The sequence below is a fragment of the Chiloscyllium plagiosum genome, unplaced genomic scaffold (genome assembly GCF_037043375.1).
Source record: "Chiloscyllium plagiosum isolate Xiang-an unplaced genomic scaffold, Cpla_swu_hap1 HiC_scaffold_16, whole genome shotgun sequence".
Taxonomy (NCBI): Eukaryota; Metazoa; Chordata; class Chondrichthyes; order Orectolobiformes; family Hemiscylliidae; genus Chiloscyllium; species Chiloscyllium plagiosum.
Window position 1 is genome coordinate 12,891,946 of NW_028270154.1, and position 27,860 is coordinate 12,919,805.

Below are 27,860 nucleotides of genomic sequence, written 5' to 3' on the forward strand. Positions count from 1 at the left end.
TAAAGTGACGGGGAGGAGCTTGTGATGTATTGTCAGTTTAATATCTCCCTCCCCGGGAACACTGTCACATTTGAGACGCCTCCAACACCAATACTTAGTCGCCCTGACCAGACTGGTCCAACAGTACCGGGCACATGCAAAGTAGGAAAAACATTTTTCAATGAAGGGGAAATTCTGGAAATCGAGCACCAGCCTTTAATCATACGTTTATTATCCGGGGAGAGTTCCCTGTGAGTACTGACAAACATTCCAGTGAAACGCTAAATGCTGACACAAACCCATGAAACACTAAATACTGACACACATCCCAGTGAAATCCCCGGGCCTGATGGTCTACATCCCAGGGTACTGAAGGAGGTGGCTCGAGAAATCGTGAATGCGTTGGTGATTAATTTCCAGAGTTCCATAGATTCGGGATCAGTTCTTGCGGATTGGAGGGTGGCTAATGTTGTACCACTTTTTAAGAAAGGTGGGAGAGAGAAAGCAGGAAATTATAGACCAGTTAGTCTGACTTCAGTGGTGGGAAAGATGCTGGAGTCAATTATAAAGGATGAAATTACAACACATCTGGATAGTAGTAATATGATTGGTCAGAGTCAGCATGGATTTATGAAGGGAAATCATGCTTGACTAATCTTCTGGACTTTTTTGAGGATGTAACTCTGAAGATGGACGAGGGAGAGCCAGTAGATGCAGTGTACCTGGACTTTCAGAAAGCTTTTGATAAAGTTCCACGTAGGAGATTAGTGAGCAAAATTAGGGCGCATGGTATTGGGGGCAAAGTACTAACTTGGATTGAAAGTTGGTTGGCTGATAGGAAACAAAGAGTAGTGATAAACGGCTCCATTTCGGAATGGCAGGCAGTGACCAGTGGGGTACCGCAGGGATCAGTACTGGGACCACAGCTTTTTACAATATATGTTAATGATATAGAAGATGGTATTAGTAATAACAAAAACAAATTTGCTGATGATACTAAGCTGGGTGGCAGGGTGAAATGTGATGAGGATGTTAGGATATTACAGGGTGACCTGGACAAGTTAGGTGAGTGGTCAGATGCATGGCAGATGCAGTTTAATGTGGATAAATGTATGGTTATCCACTTTGGTGGCAAGAACAGGAAAGCAGATTACTATCTAAATGGAATCAATTTAGGTAAAGGGGCAGTATAGAGAGCTCTGGGTGTTCTTGTACATCAGTCAATGAAGGTAAGCATGCAGGTACAGCAGGTAGTGAAGAAGGCTAATAGCATGCTGGCCTTCATAACAAGAGGGATTGAGTATAGAAGCAAAGAGGTTCTTCTGCAGCTGTACAGGGCCCTGGTAAGACCACACTTGGAGTACTGTGTGCAGTTCTGGTCTCCAAATTTGAGGAAAGACATTCTGGCTATTGAGGGAGTGCAGCGTAGGTTCACGAGGTCAATTCCCTGGAATGGCGGGATTACCTTATACTGAAAGACTGGAGCGACTGGGCTTGTATACCCTTCAGCTTAGAAGACTGAGAGGGGATCTGATTGAGACATATAAGATTATTAAAGGATTGGACACTCTGGAGGCAGGAAACATGTTTCCGCTGATGGGTGAGTGCTGAACCAGAGGACACAGCTTAAAAATACGGGGTAGACCATTTAGGACAGAGATGAGGAGAAACTTCTTCACCCAGAGAGTGGTAGCTGTGTGGAATGCTCTGCCCCAGAGGGCAGTGGAGGCCCAGTCTCTGGATTCATTTAAGAAAGAGTTGGATAGAGCTCTCAAGGATTGTGGAATCAAGGGTTAGGAGATAAGGCAGGAACAGGATACTGATTAAGGATGATCAGCCATGATCATATTGAATGGTGGTGCAGGCTCGAAGGGCAGAATGGCCTACTCCTGCACCTATTGTCTATTGAAATACTGTAAATACTGACATACACCCCAGTGAAACACTGTAAACACTAACACACATCGCAGTGAAACACTGTAAACACTGACACACTGCCCCAGAGAATGTAAATACCAACTAATTCTCAGGGACCCCCTATGCATTCTGACACACTCTGTGAGATCCCCTGTAAATACTGACAGTAGGAAGGGACCCATCAGTAAATACTGACAGGATTCTAAGAAATGTTTCCACCCATAAGAGAATCTAGGATCAGATGACAAAATCTCAGAACTAAGGGGTGATATTTTAAGGCTGAGATAAGGAGGAATTTGTTCTTCCAGAGGGTTGAGTGTCTTTGGAACTCCTTGCCACAGAAAGCTTTGTGGACAGAGTCTGCGACTGAGAGAGATTGTTGATCAGTAAGGGAATCAAGGGTTATGGGAAAAGTGCAAAAAAGAGGAGGTGAGGAGGGTCAGACCAGCCATGATCCTATTGAATGTTGGAGCAGCATCAAGGGGCTGAATGGCCTTCTCCTGTTCCTATTCTTTATGGTCTTATTATAGTCTAAATTCCTGGGATCACCTCTAAATATGGTCACACTCCCGAGGACCCCTGTAAATACATACTCCGTGGGTTGTCCTGTAAATACTGACATATTCCGCAGGAACCTCCTGTAAGTACTGACACACACACCAGGGACCTCCCTGTAAATACTGACACACACCCCAGCGACCTCCCTGTAAATACTGACACACACCCTAGTGACCTCCCTGTAAATACTGACACACAGCCCAGGGACCGTGGGGCAGCATGGTGGCTGTGTGGTTAGCACTGCTGCTTCCCAGCGCCAGAGACCTGGGTTTAATTCCAGCCTCTGGCAACTGTCTGTCTGGAGTCTGCACGTTCTCCCCGTGTCTGCGTGGGTTTCCTCCGGGTGCTCCAGTTTCCTCCCACAGTCCAAAGATGTGCAGGTTAGGTGAATTGACCATGCTAAATTGCCTGTAGTGTAAGGTGGATTAGTCAGGGGAAAAAATAGGGGGGTAGGTTTCTCTTTAGAGCGTTGGTGTGTACTTGTTGGGCCGAAGGGCTTATTTCCACACTGTAGGTAATCTAATCTAATCTAAATACCGACACACTCCCCAGGGACCTCCCTGTAAATACTGACACACACCCCAGGGACCTCCCTGTAAATACTGACACACACACACCAGGGACCCACCTGTAAATACTGACACACACACCAGCGAGCCCCCTGTAAATACTGACACACACCCCAGCGACCTCCCTGTAAATACTGACACACACCCCAGGGACCCACCTGTAAATACTGACACACACACCAGCGAGCCCCTTGTAAATACTGACACACACCCCAGGGACCTTTTCTAAACACTATCACACTCCCCAGGAACCCTATAAGTACTGATATACACTGAGTTCCTCTGAAAATACTGACACATTCCCTGGGAACCCCCTGTAAATATTGACAAACAGTCTGAGATCCCTGTAAATATTGACACACTTCCCTGGGACCCATGAGGTTACAATCATCTTATTTGATAGTGTTGCAGGCTCCAGGGACTGAGTAACCTGAGTATACCAGTTCTGAAATCCAAGTGTGCATCTGTCAATTCTGTTGGAAGGCTATTGACTTAAAATTTCAACTTTGTAGCTTTCTCCACAGATGCCATCAGACCTTCAGAGTATCTGCTAGCAGTTTCATTAGAGGTTACTGTGATCCACCTTCATGCACATGGAAGATGTAAGAAGTAGGCTTAAAGAGACAAGCCAGGATTGCATCACTATTATACTCCCGATATTGCACAAGCAACGGCATGCAATATAATATAAAAACAGAAATTGCTGGAGAAACTCAGCATCTATGAAGAGAAAGCAGAGTTAACATTTTGACCATTCTTTAGAACCCAGGGTATCTGAGTTGTTGCAGTTTGCATTCCTGCAAGCCTGAAAAGAAAAGAAAATTGTCATCAGAACATTGAACGATCCAGAGAATGAAGTGGAACTTGATAGCAGGGCAGCTCTGAGGTAGCGTGAAGCAGTTTTATTGGAGAGAGAGAGAGAGATCGAGAATGTGCATATGGCAAAACATGGCACTGAATGTGGATCTCAGGATGCAACAAGAACAGCTGTCTAAGGAACATTGAACATCTTGGAGACACCTGTGATCCTGGGAGGATTGAAACACGAAAATGAAACTTCAGTTGGGAATCCATGTGAAGTGAGTCTGAGCCGGAGTTAGTCACTGAGGAACATGATGTGGCTGTGAAGGGTACCCTGTTGGTTGCCCAGTACTTCCCAGGAGCCGAAAAACTACGCCATATTCTTCGCAGCCTGCAGTACATTATCAATGAGGATGAGCACCTCGCCAAAACCTTCCCCACTCCTCCACTGCTCACCTTTAAACAACCACCAAACCTCAAATAGATCACTGTTCACAGAAAACTGCCCAGCTTTCAGGACAATACCATACAACCGTGTCACAGTAGACGCTGCAGACATGTCAGAATATCGACACGGATACCACCATTATGCGTGGGGACACCTCCCACCACATACACGGCAGGTACTCATGCGACTCATCCAGCGTTGTCTATCTCATACGCTGCAGGTAAAGATGCCCTGAGGCATGGTACATTGGCGAGACCAAGCAGAGGTGATGGCAACAGATGAATGGACACCGCACAACAATCAACAGACAGGAGTGTTCCTTCCCAGTCGGAGAACACTTCAACGATCCGGGACATTCGACCTCAGACCTTCGGTCTGACCAATTTGGCACAGCCAGTCTCACACAGGGAAACTCACACTTCCAATACATTCATTGGCTGACATGTTAAAGTTCACTTGAGAATGTAACTTTTTAAAAAAGTTTTGAGATTTACATATAAAACCAACATGGTCATTCTAAAACATGAAAGACTTAACAATCAATCAAGGTCTTTTTCAATGTATAATTTCAGTTACATTAAACTGTAAACTTTTGCTATAAATTGTGTGTCTTCCAATCTTATGCTCCACAACCACCTGATGAAGGAGCAGCGCTCTGAAAGCTAATTTTAGATTAGATTAGATTACATTACAGTGTGGAAACAGGCCCTTCGGCCTAACATGTCCACACCGACCCGCCGAAGCGCAACCCACCCATACCCCTACATTTACCCCTTACCTAACACTACGGGCAATTTAGCATGGCCAATTCACCTGACCTGCACATCTTTGGACTGTGGGAGGAAACCGGAGCACCCGGAGGAAACCCACGCAGACACGGGGAGAACGTGCAAACTCCACACAGTCTGTCGCCTGAGGCAGGAATTGAACCCAGGTTTCTGGCACTGTGAGGCAGCAGTGCTAACCACTGTGCCACCGTGCCACCCACAAATGTTTCCAAATAAACCTGTTGGACTATAATCTGGTGTGTGATTTTTAACTTAGAATGATGTTTGTTACCTCTGCCAGCTAGGGTGATTTCAAACCTGAATCCTTACCTTAACTGGGTAGGATAATGGAATTTACAGTTGTCATGCAGCTGTCCAAAGAACTGAACAAGTCACCAAATTCGATGACAAGTCCCCAGAACCATATTCCAAAAAAGACCTCACATTTGTACATAATGAAAAGATACAAGTCCCAAAGTAGCTAGTGATGAATATTGAGCAAGAAGTCCCCGCTCACTTTTTAAATAGTGCCCTAGAGCCTATTCCATGGAGATGGCAGCCTCTTCCTTCAGTCAAGGTTCCATCAGGAGGCAGCATGGTGGCTCAGTGGTTAGCCGAAAGTTGTTCCCGCAGATGCTGGAGATTACAGTCAAGATTAGACTGGTGCTGGAAAAGCACAGCAGGTCAGGCAGCATCCGAGTAGCAGGCCCTCATTCCTGATGAAGGGCTCCAGCCCGAAACGTCGATTTCACTACTGCTCGGATGCTGCCTGACCTGCTGTGCTTTTCCAGCACCACTCTAATCTTGGTTCAGTGGTTAGCACTGCTGCCTCACAGCACAAGGGATCCAGATTCGATTCCAACCTCGGGTGACTGTCTGTGTAGAGTCTGCACATTCTCCCTGTGTCTGCGTGGGTCCCCTCCAAGTGCTCCGGTTTCCTCCCACCGGTTAGGTGAACTGGCCACACTAAATTGCCCATCTGTTCAAGGATGTATGGGTTAGATGCATCATTCAGGGGAACTGTAGAGTAATAAGATAGGGAAACAGGTCTGGGTGAGATACTCGTTGGAGAGTTAGTGTGGACTTAGAGTCATAGAGATGTACAGCACAAAAACAGACCCTTTGATCCAACCAGTCCATGCTGACCAGATATCCCAACCCAATCTAGTCCCACCTGCCAGCAGCTGGCCCATATCCCTCCAAACCCTTCCTATTCATATACCCATCCAGATGCCTTTTAAATGTTGCAATTGTACCAGCCTCCACCACTTCCTCTGGCAGCTCATTCCATGCACACACCATCCTCTGTGTGAAAAAGTTGCTCCTTAGGTCCTTTTTATATTTTTCTCCTCTCACCCTAAACCTATGCCATTTAGGTCTGGACTCACCCACCCCAGGGAAAAGACTTTGTCTATTTATCCTATCCATGCCCCTCATGATTTTACAAACCTCTATGAGGTCACCCCACAGCCTTTGACGCTTCAGGGAAAACAGCCCCAGCCTGTTCAGCCTCTCCCTATAGCTCAAATCTTCCAACCCTGGCAACATCCTTGTAAATCTTTTCTGAACCCTTTCAAGTTTCACAACATCTTTCCGATAGGAAGGAGACCAGAATTGCACCAATATTCCAACAGTGCCCTAACCAATGTCCTGTACAGCCGCAACATGACCTCCCAACTCCCGTACTCAATACTCTGACCAATAAAGGAAAGCACACCAAACACTGCCTTCACTATCCTATCTAGCTGCCACTCCACTTTCAAGGAGTTATGAACCTGCACTCCAAGGTCTCTTTGTTCAGCAACACTCTCGAGGACCTTACCATTAAGTGTATAAGTCCTGCTAAGATTTGCTTTCCCAAAATGCAACACCTTGCATTTACCTGAATTAAACTCCATCTGCCACTTCTCGGCCCATTGGCCCATCTGGTCCAGATCCTGTTGTAATCTGAGGTAACCTTCTTCGCTGTCCATTACACTTCCAATTTTGGTGTCATCTGCACAGTTACTAACTATACCTCCTATGCTTATATCCAAATCATTTACATAAATGATGAAAAGTAGTGGACTCAGCACCTATCATTGTGGCACTCCACTGGTCACAGGCCTCCAGTCTGAAAAACAATCCTCCACCACCACCCACTGTCTTCTACCTTCGAGCTATTCTGTATCCAAATGGCTAGTTCTCCCTGTATTCCATGAGATCTAACCTTGCTAATCAGTCTCCCATGGGGAACCTTGTCGAACGCCTTACTGAAGTCCATATAGATCACATCTACCGCTCTGCCCTCATCAATCCTCTTTGAGACTTTTTCAAAAAACTCAATCAAATTTGTGAGACATGATTTCCCACGCACAAAGCCATGTTGACTATCCCTAATCAGTCCTTGCCTTTCCAAATACATGTACATCCTGTACCTCAGGATTCCCTCCAACAACGTGCCCACCACCATCAGGATTACCGGTCTATAGTTCCCTGGTCTGTCCTTACCACTTTCCTTAAACAATGGTACATGTTAGCCAACCTCCAGTCTTCTGGTACCTGAGCTGTGACTATCGATGATACAAACATCTCAGCAAGGGGCCCAGCAATCACTTCCCTAGCTTCCCACAGAATTTTAGGGTACACCTGATCAGGTCCTGGGAATTTATCCACTTTGTGCATTTCAAGACATCCAGCACTTCCTCTTCTGTAGTATGGACACTTTTCAAGACGTCACCATCTATTTCCCCACATTCAATATCTTCCATGTCCTTCTCCACAGTAAAGACTGATGCAAAATACTCATTTAGTATCTCGCCCATCTCCTGCGACTCCACACAAAGGCTGCCTTGCTAATCCTTGAGGGGCCCTATTCACTCCCTAGTTACCCTTTTGTCCTTAATGTATTTGTAAAAACCCTTTGGATTCTCCTTAATCCCATTTGGCAAAGCTATCTCGTATCCCCTTTGTGCCCTCCTGATTTCCCTCTTAAGTATTGTCTTACTGCCTTTATACTTTAAGGATTCACTCGATCTCTCCTGTCTACCTGACATATGCTTCCTTCTTTTTTTTAACCAAACCCTCGATTTCTCTAGTCATCACTCATTGGGCCAAATGGCCTGTTTCCACACTCTAGGGATTCTATGACAATGTCGCAATCCCTCAGTATTGCACATGGAGTCACCTTTGATTTTGCATGGCATTAAAGTTTCTGCAGCAAGACTTGAACCCACAACATTCAAACTTAGAGACTATGGAGACACAACACACACATAGCCAATGCTTCTCTTACAGATTATGGTTGGAAATGAAAATAATTGAGCACCATATTAAAGAGGGTAAAAGTAGATGGACAACGGAAGATATAAATCTGTTGGACTGAAAGACCTTCTTGTATTTCAAGCTTTTGCAAACTGTTATCTCTCAAGTCAAATGACATCAGCAAAATTGCTTTACTGAGGCACACAGTTTGGTTAACCATGTTTTACTTGTGAAACATCCTGTTGTAGATTTCCTTTCCTACTAAAGCTTCTATATCATAAAGTTCAATCTACATACAGAGCACAGAAACATATTTGATTTAATCTAATCTAAAACAGCACACCAACAGCAATTTGGAAGATTAATATACTATATTCATGCCTTTAAAAGCTAGCCATTAAGAAGAATTCTAGAGTATGAATAAAACAAAGATACCTTTGTTTCTTTTTTTTTCATAGGATATGGATTTTGCTGGTAAGTCCAGTATTTGTTTCCCATCCTTAATTGCCCTTTGACTGAATTACTTGCAGAGGGCAACAAGGAGTCATCCACATTTCTGTGGCTCTGGAGTCACAAGGAGACCAAGCTTGGGAGGAATGGCAGATTTCATACAGTCATAGAGATGTACAGCACGGAAACAGACCCTTCGGTCCAACCCATCCATGCCGACCAGATATCCCAACCCAATTTAATCCCACCTGCCAGCACCTGGCCCATATCCCTCCAAACCCTTCCTATTCATGTACCCATCCAAATGCCTTTTTAATGTTGCAATTGTACCAGCCTCCACCACTTTCTCTGGCAGCTCATTCCATACATGTACCACCCTCTGCGTGAAAAAGTTGCACCTTAGATCCATTTTATATCTTTCCCCTCTCACCCTAAACCTATGCCCTCTAGTTCTGGACTCCCCCACTCCAGGGAAAAGACTTTGTCTATTTATCCTATCCATGCCCCTCATGATTTTATAAACCTCTATAAGGTCACCCCTCAACCTCTGATGCTCCAGGGAAAACAGCCCTAGCCAATTCAACATCTCCCTATAGCTCAAATCCTCCAACCTTGGCTTCATCTTTGTAAATCTTTTCTGAGCCCTTTCAAGTTTCACAACATGCTTCCGACAGGAAGGAGACCAGAATTGCACGCAATATTCCAACAGTGGCCTAACCAGTGTCCTGTACAGCCGCAACGTGACCTCCCAACTCCTGTACTCAATAGGCATGACCAATAAACCAGCTAGGTTCATGACAATTAGTAGCTTCATGGTCACCATGACTGACATCAGCTATTTTCAATTCCAGAATATGGGACAGGTATTACTGATATCTAATTTGAATAGTCAACTCAACAATGATGTTGGCTTTCAACTTCTTTATCTTTCAAGCTTTGACGAGCTGTGATTCAGTTGGCAGCACTGTTGTTTCTGAATGTTGCAGTTCGTCTCACTCCAGTACATGAGCACAAAAGTCTAAGCTGATACTCCAGTGTAGTAATGAGGGAGTGTTGCATGGAATGACTTCAAATGAATCATGTTCCCAAAAATGTTCGTTTATGATGAAAGATCACTGGACCTGAAAAACTGCCTCTGTTTTCTTTCCACAAATACTGAAAGCATCTCCAGCAATTTCTGTTTTGGTTTCATTTCAGTATTTTATCTGTTGCTGTTTCATGAATAACAAAGTAAGGCATTTATATCATGTCTGATTATTTTTAGTTGTCTTTTTTGTGCAATTTTGGTGTTACTGGCAAGATCAGCATTTGGCCATCCATGGTTTCCTTTAACCTGATTCCTTCACCACTTCAGCAAGCAGTTAAGACTCAACTACATGGCTGACAGTCTGCAGTTACATGTTGCCCAGACCAGGTGCAGATGGCAGATTCCCTTCTCCCAGACATTAGTGAACCAGATGAGTTTTTTTCAGATAATTGCTGATAATTTGATGGTCACCATGACTGAGACTAGCTTTTAATTCCAAATTTATGAATGGAATATAAGTTCCATCAGCTGCCATGTGGGATTTGATCCCAAGTCACAAAAACATTAGCCTGGACCTCTAGTCCAGTGACATTCTGACTATGGCGCCATCTCCTCAACTCTTAAGGTACTGCACAAACCTCATTCCTTTTAAATATGTCTAGTGCATAATATAGTATCAGAGAACAATAGAGAAACAGGAAATAATTGGAAACACTCATTAGCTAGGGAAGGAACAACTTAGGCACAACCACTGCTTTTACAGCACCACACTCTTGACTCTGATCTCCAGCATCTGCACCTTTTCCCACAATCACTTAATTCTCCAACTATGTAATACTGCTACGAACTTGGTAGGTCTTCCATAAATCCTTGACAATCTTGATGTGCAAAGCCCTCTGGGGAAATGTGATCATAATATGAAAGAATTCTTCACTAATATGGAAAGTGATGCAGTTGATTTTGAGACTGGGATCTTGAATCTGAATAAAATGAAACTACAGTGGTATGAAGACTGAGCTGGCTATGAATAATTGGGGAATGTATTTAAAGGAATGATTGAGGTTAGGCAATTATAAATATTTAAAGAACACATGGAGGAACTGCAATGATTGTTTACTCCTGACTGGCACAAAAATACAACAGGAAAGGTGGATTGATAATGGATAACAAGTGAAGTTTGGGCTGGTATTAGAGTCAGAGTCATAGACGTACAGTACGGAAACAGAAAAAGTTGTCCCTTAGGTCCCTTTGAAATCTTTCCCCTCTCACCTTAAACCTCTGCCCTCTAATTTTGGACTCCCCCATCACAGGAAAAGATCTTGTATATTTACCCTATCCATGCCCCTCATGATGTTATAAATCTCTAAGGTCACCCCCTCAGCCTCCAATGCTCCAGGAAAATTAGCCCCAGACTATTCAGCCTCTTCTTATCAATCAAATTCTGGCAAAATCCTTGTAAATCTTTTCTGAACCCTTTGAAGTTTCACAACATTCTTCCTATACCAGGGAGATGAGAATTGCACACAGCATTCCAATAGTGGCCTGGCCAATTAAACTCTATCTACCACTCCTTGGCCCATTTGCCCATCTGATCAGGATCCTGTAGTACTCTTGAGGTAACCTTCTTCGCTGTCCACGACACCTCCAATTTTGATGTCATCTGCAAACTTACTAACTATACCTCTTAAGTTCACATCTAAATCATTTATACAAATGACAAAAAGCAGTGGACCCAGCACCGTTCCTTGTAGTACACTGCTAGTCACAGGCCTCCGGTCTGAAAAGCAACTCTCCACAACTATCCTCTATATTCTACTTTCGAGCCAGTTATGCATCCAAATGGCTAGTTTGCCCTGTATTCCATGTGGTCCAACCTTGCCAACCAGTCTACCATGAAGAACCTGTTGAATGCCTTACTGAAGTCCATATAGATCCTGTCCACCGTTCTGCCCTCATCAGTCCTCTTTGTTACTTTTTCAAAAAACTCAATCAAGTTAATGAGACTCAATTTCCCACGCACAAAGCCATATTAACTATCGTTAATCAGTCCTTACCTTCCCAAATACATGTAAATCCTGTCCCTCAGGATTCCCTCCAACACCTTGCCCATCACCGACGTTAGGCTCACTGGTCTATAGTTCCCTGGCTTGTCCTTACGACCTTTCTTAAATAGTGGCACCACGTTAGCCAACCTCCAGTCTTCTGGCACCTCACCTCTGGCTATTGATGATGCAAATATCTCAGCAAGGGGTCCAGCAATCTCTTCCCTAGCTTCCCACAAAGTTCTAGGGTACACCTGGTCAGGTCATGGGAGTTTATCCACCTTTATGCATTTTAAGACATCCAGTACCTCCTCCTCTGTAAGTTGGACGTTGTTCAAAGAAAGGATGTGCAAATTGGCAAAAATAGCTTGAGGTTTGGGAGCAGTTTAAATTTCAGGCAAGTAGGACAAAGGGGAATGATTAAGAGGGGGACCATAGAGTACAGTGAAAGCTTGTGGGTAAGATACAAACAGATTGTAAAAGCTTCTATAATTTTTTTAAAATTAGTTAAAGCAAATGTAGGTGCCTAACGTAAGGGACAGGGAAGTTTAAAATGGGAATCGAAGAGATAGCAGATGAATAATATCCATATTTTGGTTCTGTATGCACAAAGGTTGACACAGGAATATTGTGTGCAATTCTGGTCTCCCTCCTATCGGAAGGATGTTGTGAAACTTGAAAGGGTTCAGAAAAGATTTACAAGGATGTTACCAGGGTTGGAGGATTTGAGCAACAGGGAGAGGCTGAATAGGCTGGGGCTGTTTTCCCTGGAGTGTCGAAGGCTGAGGGGTGACATTATAGAGATTTATAACATCATGAGGGGCATGGATAGGGTAAATAGACAAGGTCTTTTCCCTGTGGTGGGAGAGTCCAGAATTAAAGGGCATAGGTTTAGGGCGAGAGAGGAAAAATGTAAAAGGGACTTAAGTGGCAACTTTTTCACATAAAGGGTGGTGCATGTAGTTGCCAGAGGAAATGCTGGAGACTAGTACAACATGAAGGTATCTGGATGGATATATGAATAGGAACAGCCAAGAGCGGACACATGGGACTAGGTTAGGTTAGGATAAAGATCTCGGACACTAATCAGCAAGTGTTTAAATCTGCTGGGACCTTTTGTACCCCAAATCTGTCCAAATCTCAGACTGGATCTGTCTAAACTTGTCCAAATCTATTCATGTCTTGGACCTGAGCCCCCAAACTGTTACAACGGTGAGGGATCCTCTTTGTCAATTAAACCAGACACCCAGAAAAGCTGTTAAAATATGAGTGACAGAGAACTCCCAAATAACATTAATTTTTTTAACTCTAAAAGTGAACATTAAACAATTATTTGCAATTCTAAGCCCCCCTTTCTTAACTGATTATCTGCCTCCAACTCTATAACAATGCACAATTCCAATAAGACACTTATTAAAATTACAGCAACTTAATTTCAAAACCACACATCAGTTGTCATCTTCTGTGTCTTTCTTCTTCCAGCTGAGGATCTCCCTGGGTTGTTTTCTTTCTTTTTACTGCGAGTATGTTTCATATGAAAAGGTGCCTTTGAGAGTGTTTCCTAATTTCTTAGAGAGCAAGATGTTAGCTCTCCATGTGTTTCTGTCTCAATAGCAGCTACTCTCTGACCAATTTACAAAATATCTATATTTTATATCCCCCAACATTAGATATTCTCATTGGTTTGATGCTGGTAAAATAATAAATTCAAACTCAATTGGGTTTTATTATCCTGGGGCAGAATTTGAACTGATTGGTTGCTGTTTTGACAACAATTTGATGTTAACCAAACCTCAGCTATCCATTTCACAGCCAAATGTTACATATTTCCAATTTTCCAGTACACTCTAGGACTGCCATCCAGTCATATATAGAGGTGCTTGTAATCTCTCAGTTCAGAACAACATTCACTCTCCCTTAAACATACAGTACAGGCCTTCAACTTCATAACACTCACAAACTTGGCTTAGTCTTTGAGGAAGTGACAAAGATGATAGATGAGGGCAGGATGTTGTCTATATGGACTTTAGCAAGGCCTTTGACGAAGTCCCTCATGGCTGGTTGATACAGAAGTTGAAGTCACATGGGATCTTTAGTGAGCTGGTAAGATGGACATGGAACTGGCTTAATCATAGTAGTGGTGGAAAGGTGTTCCTCTGACTGGTGGTCACCCGTGGTGTTTCACAGGGATCAGTCCTGGGATCACTGTTGTTTGTAATATATATATAAATTATTTGGAGGAAAATGAAGGGGTCTAATTAGTAAGCTTGTGGACAATACAAAGATTGGGAGTGCTGTAGATAGTGAATAGGATTGAATGAGGTTCTCAGAATATAAATAGATTGCAGACTTGGGGAGAAATGGCAGATGGAGTTTAATCTGGAAAAATAGGAGGTGGTGCGTTTTGGAAAATCTTATGCAGGAGGGAAGTAAAAAATAAATGGCAGAACTCTTTTTAGCATCAACATACAGAGGGCTCAAGGTGTGCAGGTCCACAGTTCTCCGAAAGTGGGAACACCAGCGGATAAGGTGGTCAAGAAGGCACGAGATGCTTGCCTATGTTAGACATAAAATCATGTTTTAACTGTACAGAAATATAATTAGGCCACATTTGGAATATTGTGTACAATTGTGGTCACCACACCACAAGCAGGATATGGAGGCTTTGAAAAGAGTACAGAAACAGTTTGCTACATTATTGCTTGGTTTGGAAGGTATTAGCTATAAGGAAAGATTGAACAAATGCGATGTGGGAGTAAATTACTGCAGATGCTGGATTCTGCCCTGAGCTGCTATAATCTCCAGCACTTTTTATTATCAGTTTGGACAAACTTGATTTTCTTTCACTTAAACGTTAAAGGATGAGCGGAGACCTGATAGAAGTTTACAAAACTGTGGAAGGTATGGACAGTTGGAGCCTTTTTCCTGATAGAAATGTCAATTACTTAAGGAAATAGGTCTAGGGCAAAAGGGGTAAGTTTAAAGGTTATGTGAGAGGCAAGTTTGTTTTAACACTGAGGGTGGTAAGTGCCTGGAATGCACTGTCAGAGGAGGTGGATACAATAGCAATGTTTAAGAGGCAGCTTGAGAGGTATATGAAGAAGCAGGGAATTGAGGGATATGGACCTCAGTGGGAAAATATTTTTAGTTTAGAAAGGCAAATGTGTCAGTGCTTTCTCAGTGGGCTAAAGGGCCTATTCCTATGCAGTACTGTTCTTTGTAAAGCATGTGGAATTGGGAATAGTGTACTGAAACAGATTGAGCGCTGGTTGGCAGACAGGAAACAGGAATAAATGGGTCTTTTTCCAAGTGGCAGGAAATGACTAGTAGAGTACTGCAGGGAGCAGTAATATAATGTATATTAATGACTTCAATGAAGCAACTAAATGTAATATCCCCAAGATTGCAGATGACATAAAATTAGATGGGAGTGTGAATAGTGAGAAGGATGCAGAGGCTTCAGCGTGACTTGGTCAAGTTAGGTGAGTGGGCAACTTGATGGCAGATAAGGTATAATGTGATTAAGTTTGAGTTTATCCACTTTGGTAGCAAAAATAGACAGGCAGATTATTATCTGATTGGCGATAGATTGGGAAAGGGTGAGGTGCAACTTGTACGCCTGCCCCCTGTAAAACGCCATCCCATATTCCCAATTCCTTCGCCTTCGCCGCATCTGCTCCCAGGAGGACCAATCCCAATACCGAACAACCCAGATGGCCTCCTTCTTCAAAGACCGCAATTTCCCCTCAGACGTGGTTGACGATGCTCTCCACTGCATCTCCTCCACTTCCCGTTCCTCCTGTTCATTATAAAAGCAATAGAAGCAACTTGCTCAAAGACACTCCACAAGTGAGATGGAGTTGATTTCTTCTTGGATTTCAACCAGTCCATGGAATAAAAGGAGGGGAAGCTGAAGATTTTCCACTGTTCTACAAAGATGTTATTGTTCTCAGTCGATTAATAGCTCTTTAAAACTACTTGAATACATCTGTGTTACTGTCTCTTTTCAACTAGCCATTTGGATACAGAACTGGCTCAAAGGTAGAAGACAGAGAGTGGTGGTGGAGGGTTGTTTTTCAGACTGGAGCCCTGTGACCAGTGGAGTGCCACAAGGATCGGTGCTGGGTCCACTACTTGTTGTCATTTATATAAATGATTTGGATGCGAGCAATAGAGGTACAGTTAGTGAGTTTGCAAATGACACCAAAATCGGAGGTGTAGTGGACAGCGAAGAGGGTTACCTCAGATTACAACGGGATCTTGATCAGATGGGCCAATGGGCCGAGAAGTGGCAGATAGAGTTTAATTCAGGTAAATGTGAGATGCTGCATTTTGGGAAAGCAAATCTTAGCAGGACTTATACACTTAATGGCAAGGTCCTAGAGAGTGTTGCTGAATAAAGAGATCTTGGAGTCACAGGGAGGCAGGATAGTGAAGAAGAGGTTTGGTATCCTTTCTTTTATTGGTCAGAGTATTGAGTACAGGAGTTGGGAGGTCATGTTGCAGCTGTACAGGACATTGGTTAGGCCACTGTTGGAATATTGCGTGCAATTCTGGTCTCCTTCCTATCGGAAGGATGTTGTGAAACTTGAAAGGGTTCAGAAAAGATTTATAAAGATGTTGCCAGGGTTGGAGGATTTGAGCTATGGGAAGAGGCTAAACAGGCTGGGGCTGTTTTCCCTGGAGCGTCAGAGGCTGAGGGGTGACCTTATACAGGTTTACAAAATCATGAGGGGCATGGATAGGATAAATAGACAAAGTCTTTTCCCTGGGGTCGGGGAGTCCAGAACTAAAGGGCATAGGTTTAGGGTGAGAGGGGAAAGATATAAAATGGACCTAAGGGGCAACTTTTTCACGCAGAGGGTGGTACGTGTATGGAATGAGCTGCCAGAGGAAGTGGTGCGGGCTGATACAATTGCAACATTTAAAAGGCATTTGGATGGGTATATGAATAGGAAGGGTTTGGAGGGATATGGGCCGGGTGCTGGCAGGTGGGATTAAATTGGGTTGGGATATCTGGTCAGCATGGATGGGTTGGACCGAAGGGTCTGTTTCCATGCTGTACATCTCTATGACTATGACTCTAAGTGCAGTTGCACTGAATGTATGATATTGATCAGAATTGAATGGGAGATAGTGATTTACTCGCCATTAGAATTGTGAAAAGCTGACATATATTACATGATTTGGAGATGCTGGTGTTGGACTGGGGGGTGTACAAAGTTAAAAATCACACAAGACCAGGTTATAGTCCAACAGGTTTATTTGGAAACACTAGCTTTTGGAGCACTGCTCCTTCATCAGGTGGTTGTGGATTCCTGATGAAGGAGCAGCGCTACAAAAGCTAGTGCTTCCAAATAAACCTTTGGACTATAACCTGGCCTTGTGTGATTTTAACATTTATTACAACCACAGTTGTTCTAAATTGTATGCAAGTCCCTACTCTAGACATAGAGTATCATGTGAAAAAAAAAATGTTGAATTTCTGGCCCAAGGAATTAATGGTTTGAGTTGAATCCTGAAGTTTAATCATCAGCCAGTTCAGCAATACAGAGATCAAAGAAAATTTACAGCCCAGGAACAGGTCCTTCGGCCCTCCAAGCCTGAGCCGATCCAAATGTATTTTCTAAACCTGTCACCCAATTCCTAAGCATCTGTATCCCTCTGCTCTCCACCTACACATGCATCTGTCCAGACACATCTTAAATGAAGCTACCATGCCTGCCTCTACCAACTCTGCTGGCAACGCGTTCCAAACGCCCACCACCCTCTGTGTAAAGTACTTGCTGCGTGTATCCGCCTTAAACTTTTCACCTCTCACCTTGAGAGTGTAACCTCTCGTTATTGAATCCTTCACCCTGGGAAAAAGCTTATCTCTATCTACCCTGTCTATACCCTTCATGATTTTGTAAACCTCAATCAGGTCCCCTCCCCCAACTCCTTTTTACTAATGAAAACAATCCTAACCTACTCAACCTCTCTTCATAGCTAGCACCTTCCAACATCCTTGCAAACCTCCTCTGCACCCTCTCCTTTTGGTAATGTGGCAACCAGAACTGTACACAGTATTCTAAATGCGGCTGAACCAAAGTCTTGTACAATTCTAACATAATCTGCCAGCTTTTATACTCAATACTCCATCCGATGAAGGCAAGCATACCATATGCCTTTTTGACCACTCTATCCACCTGTGCAGCAACCTTCAGGGTACAATGGACCTGAACTCCCAGATCTCTCTGCTCATCAACTTCTCCCCAAGCTCTTCCATTCACTGTATAATTCCCTCTAGAATTAGACTTCCCAAAATGCATCATCTCACATTTGCCTGGATTGAACTCCATCTGCCACTTCTCCATCCAACTCTCCAGTCTATCTATATTCTCCTGTATTCTTTCACAGTCCCCTATGCTTTCTGCTACTCCACCAATCTTTTTGTCATCTGCAAACTTGCTAATTATACCAACAGTGCCCTCTTCCAGACCATTTATATGTATATCACAAACAACAGTGGCCCCAGCACTGATCCCTGTGGAACACCACTGGTCACCTTTCTCCATTTCCAGAAATTCCCTTCAACTACTACTCTCTGTGTTCTGTTGCTCAATCAGTTCTTTATCCACCTAGCTAGAATGCTCTGTACACCATGTGACTTCACTTTCTCCATTAGCTTGCCATGGGGAACCTTCTCGAACGTCTTACTAAAGTCCATGTATATGATATCTACAGCCCTTCCTTCATCTATTAACCTGGTCATTTCCTCAAAGAACTCTATTAAGTTGGTTGTGCACGATCTCCCGCGCACAAAACCATGTTGCCTATCACTGATAAGCCCATTCTTTTCCAAATATACATAGATTTTATCCCTCAGTACCTTCTCCAGCAACTTTCCCACTGGTGGCAAGAATAAAGAAAATTAAATTGATTTACTGCTATGGTTTGATAATGATCTGGAAATACTTTTTACTTATTTTATACTATAGATTTTTTCATGTATATTTGTTCATAGAATATGGCCATCAGTGGCTAGGCCAGAACTGGTTGTCACTCCTAATAGTTTTTGAAAAGGTGCCATGTTGCCTTCTTAAAGTGCTGCAAGTCCACGGGGTGGGATGGGGTAGTTATGTCCACCCACAGATCTTGTTCACTTTGAAAGAAAGCCATTCATAAAAGCCAATATTTTGAATTCACTACTCTAATATACACACACACAACTTTCATCACACTATTCAAAGTTTCCTCACAGCTAAAATTCTCCATTCCTGGCAACTTCCTTGCAAATTTCTTCTGCAGATGCTCCAATGTGATCACATCCTTCCTGTGATGCAATGACCAGAGCTGCTTGCAATACTCTTAACTGTGGCTTAACACATGTTTTATTCAGTTCTGGCACAATCTCCCTGGTCTTATACTCTTGGCCTCAGTCAGTTAAAAAGTATCCCTCATGCGTTCTTGACCATGTTATGGATCTGTTTGTATAATCTTGCTGTGTGAAACTCAATTGCCATTTTTCCAACTTTACAATAGCATCAACATTTCAGAAAGCATAGCATTAGCTGTGAAATGCTTTGAGATGCTCAGTAGTCATAAAAAATGCCATAGAAATCCAAGTCTTGCTTTCTCAGTTGGAGTTTTTATTTTATGTTGGCAATGAAATTGGAAAAGGATGTTGAAAATCAGAAGGAATTTACCCAATTGTATCCAAAAGATGGACAATGGTAAAATGAGATCTGCAGAACCTTGAAATATGGCACACTTTGTTTCCAGCACAATGTACTGTACATTCTTTTGTCTATATTGAGAGTTATAATAAGTAAACAAACCTTATTTACATAAGCAAATTAATTTAGATAGTTATGAGGTGCTAATAAGATTAGAGTGACAGGAAGAAAACCTGCCACCAGATGGGTTCAGAATTTACTAATTTAAAAGTGTTGGATAGACTGTTGGTGGTTATAATTGACAACGTCCTGGGATCAGGTGAGATACTTCCAAGGGTATTGAAGGAAGTAACAGTAGAAATTGCAGAGGCACTGATCATAATCCTCAGTTTTCCTTAGACTCAGAAGACTGGAGGAATTGTAAACATCATATCTTTGTTCAAAAAGTTTGTAAGGATAGCCCAGCAGTTATTGACCAGTCGGTTTAAATTCAGTGGTGGGGAAGCATCTAGAAACAATTAGTCAGGACACACTTAGCAGCCACATGGGGAAGAAAAAGGGGGGATCGATCAGAAAGAATTAGAATCCAAAGGTGAAAGCATGCTTAGCTAACTTGCTAGAGATTTTCTAAAGAGGCAACACAAAGGGTCAATGAGGCTAAATGCTATTGATGTAGTGTACATGTCCTTCCAGAGGTGCTTGGTACAGTGTTACTGAATAGATGGGAAAAGTTATAGCGCGTGGAATATAAGGGGCAGTAATAACATGGATACAAAATTGGCTGAGTGATAGCTATGGATAATTACCATATATTTCACACTAGACGAAGATTTGTAGTGCAGTTCACCAGGGATTGGTAGTGGGATTCTTGCTCTTCCTGATGTATATTAATGATTTAGCTGTTAGTTTGAAGAGAATTTCAAAGTTTGATGATGATACAAAACTTAGATGTATTGTAAATGAGACGACGACAGTGTAGCCCTGCAAAAGGCTGCGAGGATTGTCCACCAATTATTGACAACTTGGCTCAAATTCACTGGCATGGAAGCTCCTAGAAACAATTATTCTGGATATATTTAGTAGCCATATAGAAAAAAAGGGGGTTGATTAGAGTGCAGATCTGCAAAAGGCCTGCTGATTAACCTCACTGTCATCTACTTTCCTGATTCTATTAAACATAACATAAAATCTCAAACTTGTTACTTTACAAAACTTGATAGTAATACCCACTTTCCAAACTTAACATTGCTTTTAATCAGATCAATGCAAAGTATCCTCACTTGTTTGCAGACGTTAACAGTATCAAATTAATCTCTAACCACAAAGGAGGTACAGTAAGAATCTTAAATGATACCTTATCTTCTATCATGCTCATGCAAAAATGCTGCTTCAATGAAATGTGGCTATAGCAGATAGTATATATATCATATTCAAGGCACTGTGTGACACTTCGTTTGAATATTAAAAACGATGATAAAGTATTTTTGATTCCTAAGTACCATTTCAACTTTTTATAAAGACCATTAAGTTCCTTAAATTCACTGTTAATGCACATGCACACTACACATTTACGTGATCTCAAAAATCAATGGATGAAATTAAAATTTTGAATAAGTGATGCTTAAAACAACAACTTGGAACTGGAGGTTCACAATGATGGTGAAATCCAGAACATCTGTACAACATCTTCAGCTAGAAGTATTTACAACATCTTCAGCTAGAAGTGCCAGTGAAGGATCCATCATGGCCTCCTCCCAAAGTTCCCAGCATCACAAATGGCAGTCCTCAACCAACTTGATTCCACATTATATAAAGAAACAGCTGAAGTCAGAGAATTCAGCAACACATCATCCTGACTTGGAAGTATATTGCTATTCCTTTACTATCACAAGATGCAAATCCTTTGAACACTCTCCCCAACAGCAAATTGATTGTATTTACATGAACAAGATTACTTTAAGGATTAGCAATCAGTAAGTGCTAAACTTGCCAGCAACACCCACGTCCCTTAAATGAAAAAAAAACAAGTTTAGCATAAAGAAATATTGGTTTGAATTCGGCCACATTAAACAGCTACTGAGGCTCAAACTGACTGAACAAAACTAGGAAGTCAACCCATACGTTATTTCAGTGTAACACCATATCTCCAGGGCTCCAGTTAAAGGAAACACATCTACACTGGGCCTTTCATTATCTCAGGATTTCCCAAAGTACTTTACAGTCAACAAATATTTTTGCAGTGTAGTTAACAGAGTACTAGAGGAAATGCAGCAACCCAATTACAAAAACTCCCACAGGCAGTTCTGAAAAGTGTCCTTGATCAAAAATGTTAACTCAGGTCTGGTCACCCTATTATGGAAAGGATATTATTAAGCTGGAGTGGTTTTAGAAAAGACTTACCAGGATGTTGCTGGGAATGGTAGGCCTGAGTTATAAAGAAAGGCTGGATAGGCTGAGACTTTGTTCACTGGAGTGTAGGAAGTTGAGGGGTGACCTTCGAGGTTTTTAAAATAGAGAAAGATTTTAAAAAGACATGAGGGACAACCTTTTTTTAAACAAAGAGTGGTTCGTATGTGGAATGCACTTCCAGAGGAAGTGGTGGATGGGGGTCGAGTTACAACATTTAAAAAACATTTGGATAAGTACATGAGTAAGAAACTTTGGAAGGATGAGGGCCAAGCACAGGGAGGAAACACTAGTTTAGTTAGGGATCATGCTTGGCCTGGACTGGTTGGACTGAAGAGTCTGTTTACATGACTCTATTCTCTCTCCATAGATGTTGTCAGTTCGTGTACTTACAATAGTTGTTAATTCTCAAAAAGCAACATGAAAATAATCAGAACTAGTTAGTTATGATTGATTAGTCAGTTTGAGAAACGTGCTGGGAGTTTATTGAGGATGTAACCAAATGAATAGATAAGGAGGAACCAGCGGGTGTAGTATATTGAGGTCTTCAGACGCTTTTGACAAGATCGCAATGAAGAGGTTGGTAAACTAAGCTATAGCACACAGCATTGGGGAAAAATGCAGACAGGTCAAAGGACAGAAAACACAGCATGAATAAACAACTCCTTTTCAAGTTCAGATGTGGAGGTGCTGGCGGTGGACTGGGATGGACAAATTCAGAAGTCACATGACACCAGGTTATAGTCCAACAGGTTTATTTGGAATCACAAGCTTTCAGAGTGTTTCTCCTTCATTAGGTGACGTCAGGACAGGTTATTGGTTGTTGTCACTCCCAGGAACTTGACACTTTCGACCCCCTCAAGGTCAGCTCCATTGATGTAGATGGGGTTGTGTCCTCCTCCTTTCATGGTTCTCCACATTGAAAAGTTATAGTGGGTGGATCAAGTTCAAAGTCCTCTGGGAGTTCTACACTGTCCTCCTCATTACATTACAATTCTCCATTTATACCAAGATTTAGATCACTGATACATTATCCTCAAATAAATCAATAGTTCCAATACTGATCCTGGGGAAACTTCACTGCAAACTGTCTTCCAGCCTGGAAAACACTTATTCACCATGACTCTCTCTTTCCTATCCCTCGAAAATAGTGTAGATAATGGAGAAGGAATCAGGACCAGGCCCTGCCTTGATATTGTGCACTGGACATTAATCTCCAATTGGATTCAAGACACAAATCAGAATATTTTCACAATGTTAAAAGGCTATAAATGAAGCAAAGTGATTTTAAGAATGTTAAAATGTCAACAGGTTCAAGAGGTTAATCAATGAGGTCAAGTGCCCCTCAAAGGCATTGCAATAGAAAGGTGAAATTACAATTATAGAGATTTGTCTTGCATTGACCTTATAACATTGAGGGCTCCAATTTTCTTGGATGGAGAGTGCCACAATGTATCAGGAATCACAAACCTATCTGTGAATCTGGTCTTTCTAATTTCTGTAGAGATGGGATTGCAGGAGGCATGGTTCATGCGAAGGAGAGTTGTTAACTGTGAAGGAAAGGTATAAAAGAGACCCACGGGGCAACTTTTTCACGCAGAGGGTAGTACGTGTATGGAATGAGCTGCCAGAGGATTGCAACATTTAAAAGGCATTTGGATGGGTATATGAATAGGAAGGGTTTGGAGGGATATGGGCCGGGTGCTGGCAGGTGGGACTAGATTGGGTTGGGATATCTGGTCAGCATGGACAGGTTGGACCGAAGGGTCTGCTTCCATGCTGTACATCTCTATGACTCTAAGTGGTGTTTTAACCCCTTGAATTGTCTAAATTGTCGAGAAATATCAACCTGTCAAGAAGTGTCTACAATTATCTACATATGAGGATTACCGTTGACCAAAAATTTAACTAGACATAAATACTGTAGCTAGAAGAACAGGTTGTAGAGTGGTTAGAAATTCTGTGGCAAATAAAACAACTCCCGAATCTGGAATTTAACCTAGACTTGGTAATGGTGACATTGAAGTTATCAATTGCTTTTTAAAAAGTGTTCATTAATGTCTTTCAGGTACTCAAATCTGCCTTCCTTATATAGTCTGTCGACATGCGACTTCAGACCCACAGTAATGTGCTTGACTCTTAACTATCCTCCAACAGACCACAGGGTTCAAGGGCAATCAGGGATGGGAAAACAATGCTGGCCCTTGCCCACAACATCCATATCCTATGTGAATAAAGAAAAATCTCTCACTGATGAACATTTCAAAAAGAACTTAACCGCATCGGAGGATGTTCGGCAAAATGTGGACTTTAATACAAATGTAAAGGGCAGCAGACCTTCCAGCTTTATCCCTTAACTTAATGAGATATGTATTTTATTGTGAATTGTAACTGTTTGTATGCTGAAATGATCACGATTGTTATTGTTTATTTTTTAAAGTTGAGTGATATTACTAGCTGAGTACTTGTTTTATTAATATCATAATTTAGCACCTGCCATGATATTTTTCAATGAGCAATTATGTAAGCTAATTTAGTGACTTCATTACTCAATCGACCTTGTCTTTACCAAAGAAATACCATCTTTTTCTGCATTGCAAACATCGAGATGCATTGTGGCGATAACATAGAAGGAACTACTGATGGTTTTGGTTCATTTGACTGATTCATGTGGTGAAGCACTAAGAAAGGTTAAGCCTATACCCAATGGAGTCTATAAGAATGAATGAGAGGCCATTTTAGTGAACATACAAGACCTTTAGGGGACTACTACAGTAGTTACCTGAAAGATCTTTCCTCATGTATGTGGGAGAGACTAAAACTAGGAGCATAGTTTAAGAATAACAGTTCTTCCATTTAAGACAGATTTGGATATTTTTCTGCCCTCAGCAAGTTGTTAAGACTGCTTAGAATTCTCTTCCACAGAAAGCATTGGATCTTCTACATTTATTCATGGCTAAGTTTGATAGAACTTAGATAAAACAAATAAGTCAATTTCATACAGCAGAGAGACAGAACCTTTAGTCTAACTCATCTATGCAAAAGTTTCCCAAAATAAACTAGGCCCATTTGTCTGCATTTGGTCCATATCTCTCTAAACCTTACCTATTCATGTACCTATCCAAATGCCTTTTCAATGTTTAACTGTACCTGCATCTACCACTTCCTCTGGCAGTTCACTCCACATACGAAACACCCACTGTGAAAAAGGTGCCCCTCAGGTCAATTTTAAACCTTTTTCCGTACGGTAGGGGAATTCATATTTTTAAAGTAATAGAAAAGAAAAACTTTACTTTCACCTTACCTATGCCCCTCATGATTTTATAAACCTCTAAGGTCACCCCTCAGACTGTGACATCCCAGTGAAATATGTCCCAGCTTATCCAGGCTCTCCTTAACTTAAACCCTCCAGTCCTTGTAACATCCTTGTAAATCTTTTCTGCACCCTCTTCAATTCAATAATATCCTTCCTACGGCAGGGCGACCAGAATTGTTCACTGTACTCAAAAAGTGGCCTCACTAATGTCCTGTACAACTACATCCCAACTTATATATTCAGTGGGCTGAGTAATGAAGGCAAGTGTGCCAAAAGCCTTGTTTACCACCCTGTGTACCTGTGATGCAACTTTTAAAAAAAAGAGAAATAGACAGCAGATCACTTTGGGTTGGGGGAGAACACACTTGGAGCGAGTCTTGAACTCAGACAAATGGCATTGATCTCTGGATCAACCACAAGCCAGGTGAATGGCAGGTGGAATCAAGAGGCCTTCTGTTTCTCTATTTTGATATTCCAATATCTCACACAGTCTGCAAGAGTAAGTAGAAATAACTATTTACCTCAACTACTCCGTGTAGTTTTTTAAAAACCTATTTACCCTCTTTGGGTAGAAGCTTCTCTAAATTTAGCGACTCTCGTAATTATGGTCATTTTCTCCGTGAAGTCCCACAAATTAGAACATGTCATTTACTCTGGCCCAATAAAATTTTTAAAATTTAAAGCCCCGTAGCTACACTATTATTTTTTCAATATTCCTGGGGGAGAAATCTAGCCCAAAGGTTTCAGCTTCCTCTTGGCAAATCTTTGCATGGATCTTCAGTGCCTCTATATCCCTTTTATGAGACCAGTTCTTTGTTCAGAAGAGATAAGGGTAAACAGGCAGGGCATGGAAGAGAAATAAGAACTAATATTAAATACAGAACAATTTTGATTAAAGACCTGAAATGTTGGCTCTCTCGTCACAGATGTTGCCAAACCTATTTCCAACATACTTTTTCTTAGTTAAAAGAACAAACACCTGGGGACATAACTGGTTGGAGATGGGACTTATGAAAATATGAACCTAATTCTTTTTGGAGTAAATTACTGTGTGCATAAAGTAAAATTACTGAATGTATACAACAGGTAGTCAAGCTTCATAGCAGCAAAGTTGGAGTTTTGCATGCAACCTTCAGACAGGAGCAAAGTAACTCTCAGCATTTTCAATTTATACAGAGGCAACTACTTAAATCAGATAGTGTGAATGTTACACTCCATCCAGATACAGAAATGTCTGCTGACTCATTACTGAATCAAACCCTGAAACTCCTTTGCAAGAACAACTGTGGATGCACCAACACCAATGGACTGTAGTTCACTACTGTTGAGAGAAGGCTATCACTGTCTCCCTCCATCACAAGCACATGTGACAGGTGTGTACAATACCTACAAGACATAAAGTTAATACTGTAAGACTACTTCAACAGTACCTTCCAAACCCAGCAACTAGAACCAGGGTTAGCAGATATCTGGGAACATGTTCACCTGGACATTCATTGCCAAGCCACACAATGTGATTTGGAACTATACTGACCATTCCTTCATTTAAGGAGTTTGGGTCAAAATACTGGAACTACCACAGTACACTGGAAATAACTTCAGCATATGCACTGTGATGGTTGATGGCAGGACCTCATCATCCCTCAAAAGGCAATTAGCAACAGGCAGAAGCCATTGGCCTTGGCAATGATACCCATATCCAAGAATTCATTAAAAGTAAACCTCAAATACTCATCTCTCACACAAGGAAGAAACAATTGTCACATCTGATGACGATTTACTGAAGTTTTTTGGGACTTCTATTCCCACCATGTAGATAATTGAGGAAACTCCAGCCAACTATAATTACTTACAAATACTAACTACTTCCTCCTTACTTCTTTCTCTCTCTACCCCCCCTCATGAACCACACCCTGAAATATGGTTTGTGTGTTATTGCATGCTTATGCACGGCAAGGTATGACAGTAATTTGCTGTCATCTTTGCCAGATAACTGACCCGAAATCTTTTTATTTTTGCCACTTGCCATTGGCCATGTTAGAAGGATTTACTCAACCAAGGCCTGAAATGGGACTTGAACCTGGCACATCTATCTCAGAGGCAGTGACATTACCCATTGCATCACCAGACCTCCCTCCACTCACAATGTTCTCCCATCTCATGAATGTGTCCAGCTACAAAAGTTAGACAAAAGCAGTCATGCAAAACATGTTAAAAATGGTGCATAAGAAACTAATTGGATTGGAGATAAATGCAAATTTTAAACTGTCATGAGATATATATTTCCTGTAGTAGCTAAGATTGTGTAAGTAGTGTGGTATAAATTTCCATTTATAAGATTAGAGTTTCGCAATTGGACAAATAGGATATTGTCTTGGTTTCCTTGTCAACATTTGGTAATTGCCATCTTTGCAGACTGATAGGCAAATTCAAGTTTTCCACTGGAAGTACCTAATTTGGTATCCACTCTAAGCACACACACAAATTCTTACAAATATAAAATGACAGGCAAGACCTGAAAGTTTACTCATCATAACTCATGGACATTATAACTATATTCTTATCACTCCTCACTACAACCATGGAATATTTCCTGGGAGAGACAAAATCCTCAAAATCTTCTTACTTCTCTCCATGTAAGAAAGGAAATTGCTGGATTGTGGGGAAAGGGGTGAGGTA

General features: G+C 41.8%; 1 long non-coding RNA gene across 1 annotated transcript in view; it reads left to right on the top strand.

Annotated features, from left to right (window-relative positions):
- Window positions 1–24,073, top strand: part of LOC148147481 (uncharacterized) — a 127,066-nt gene extending 102,993 nt beyond the window's left edge. Inside the window, exon 3 of the long non-coding RNA XR_015759699.1 lies at window positions 23,934–24,073. This is a non-coding gene — a long non-coding RNA (uncharacterized LOC148147481). The remainder of the gene's footprint in view (window positions 1–23,933) is intronic.
- Window positions 24,074–27,860: the final 3,787 nt, after the last annotated feature.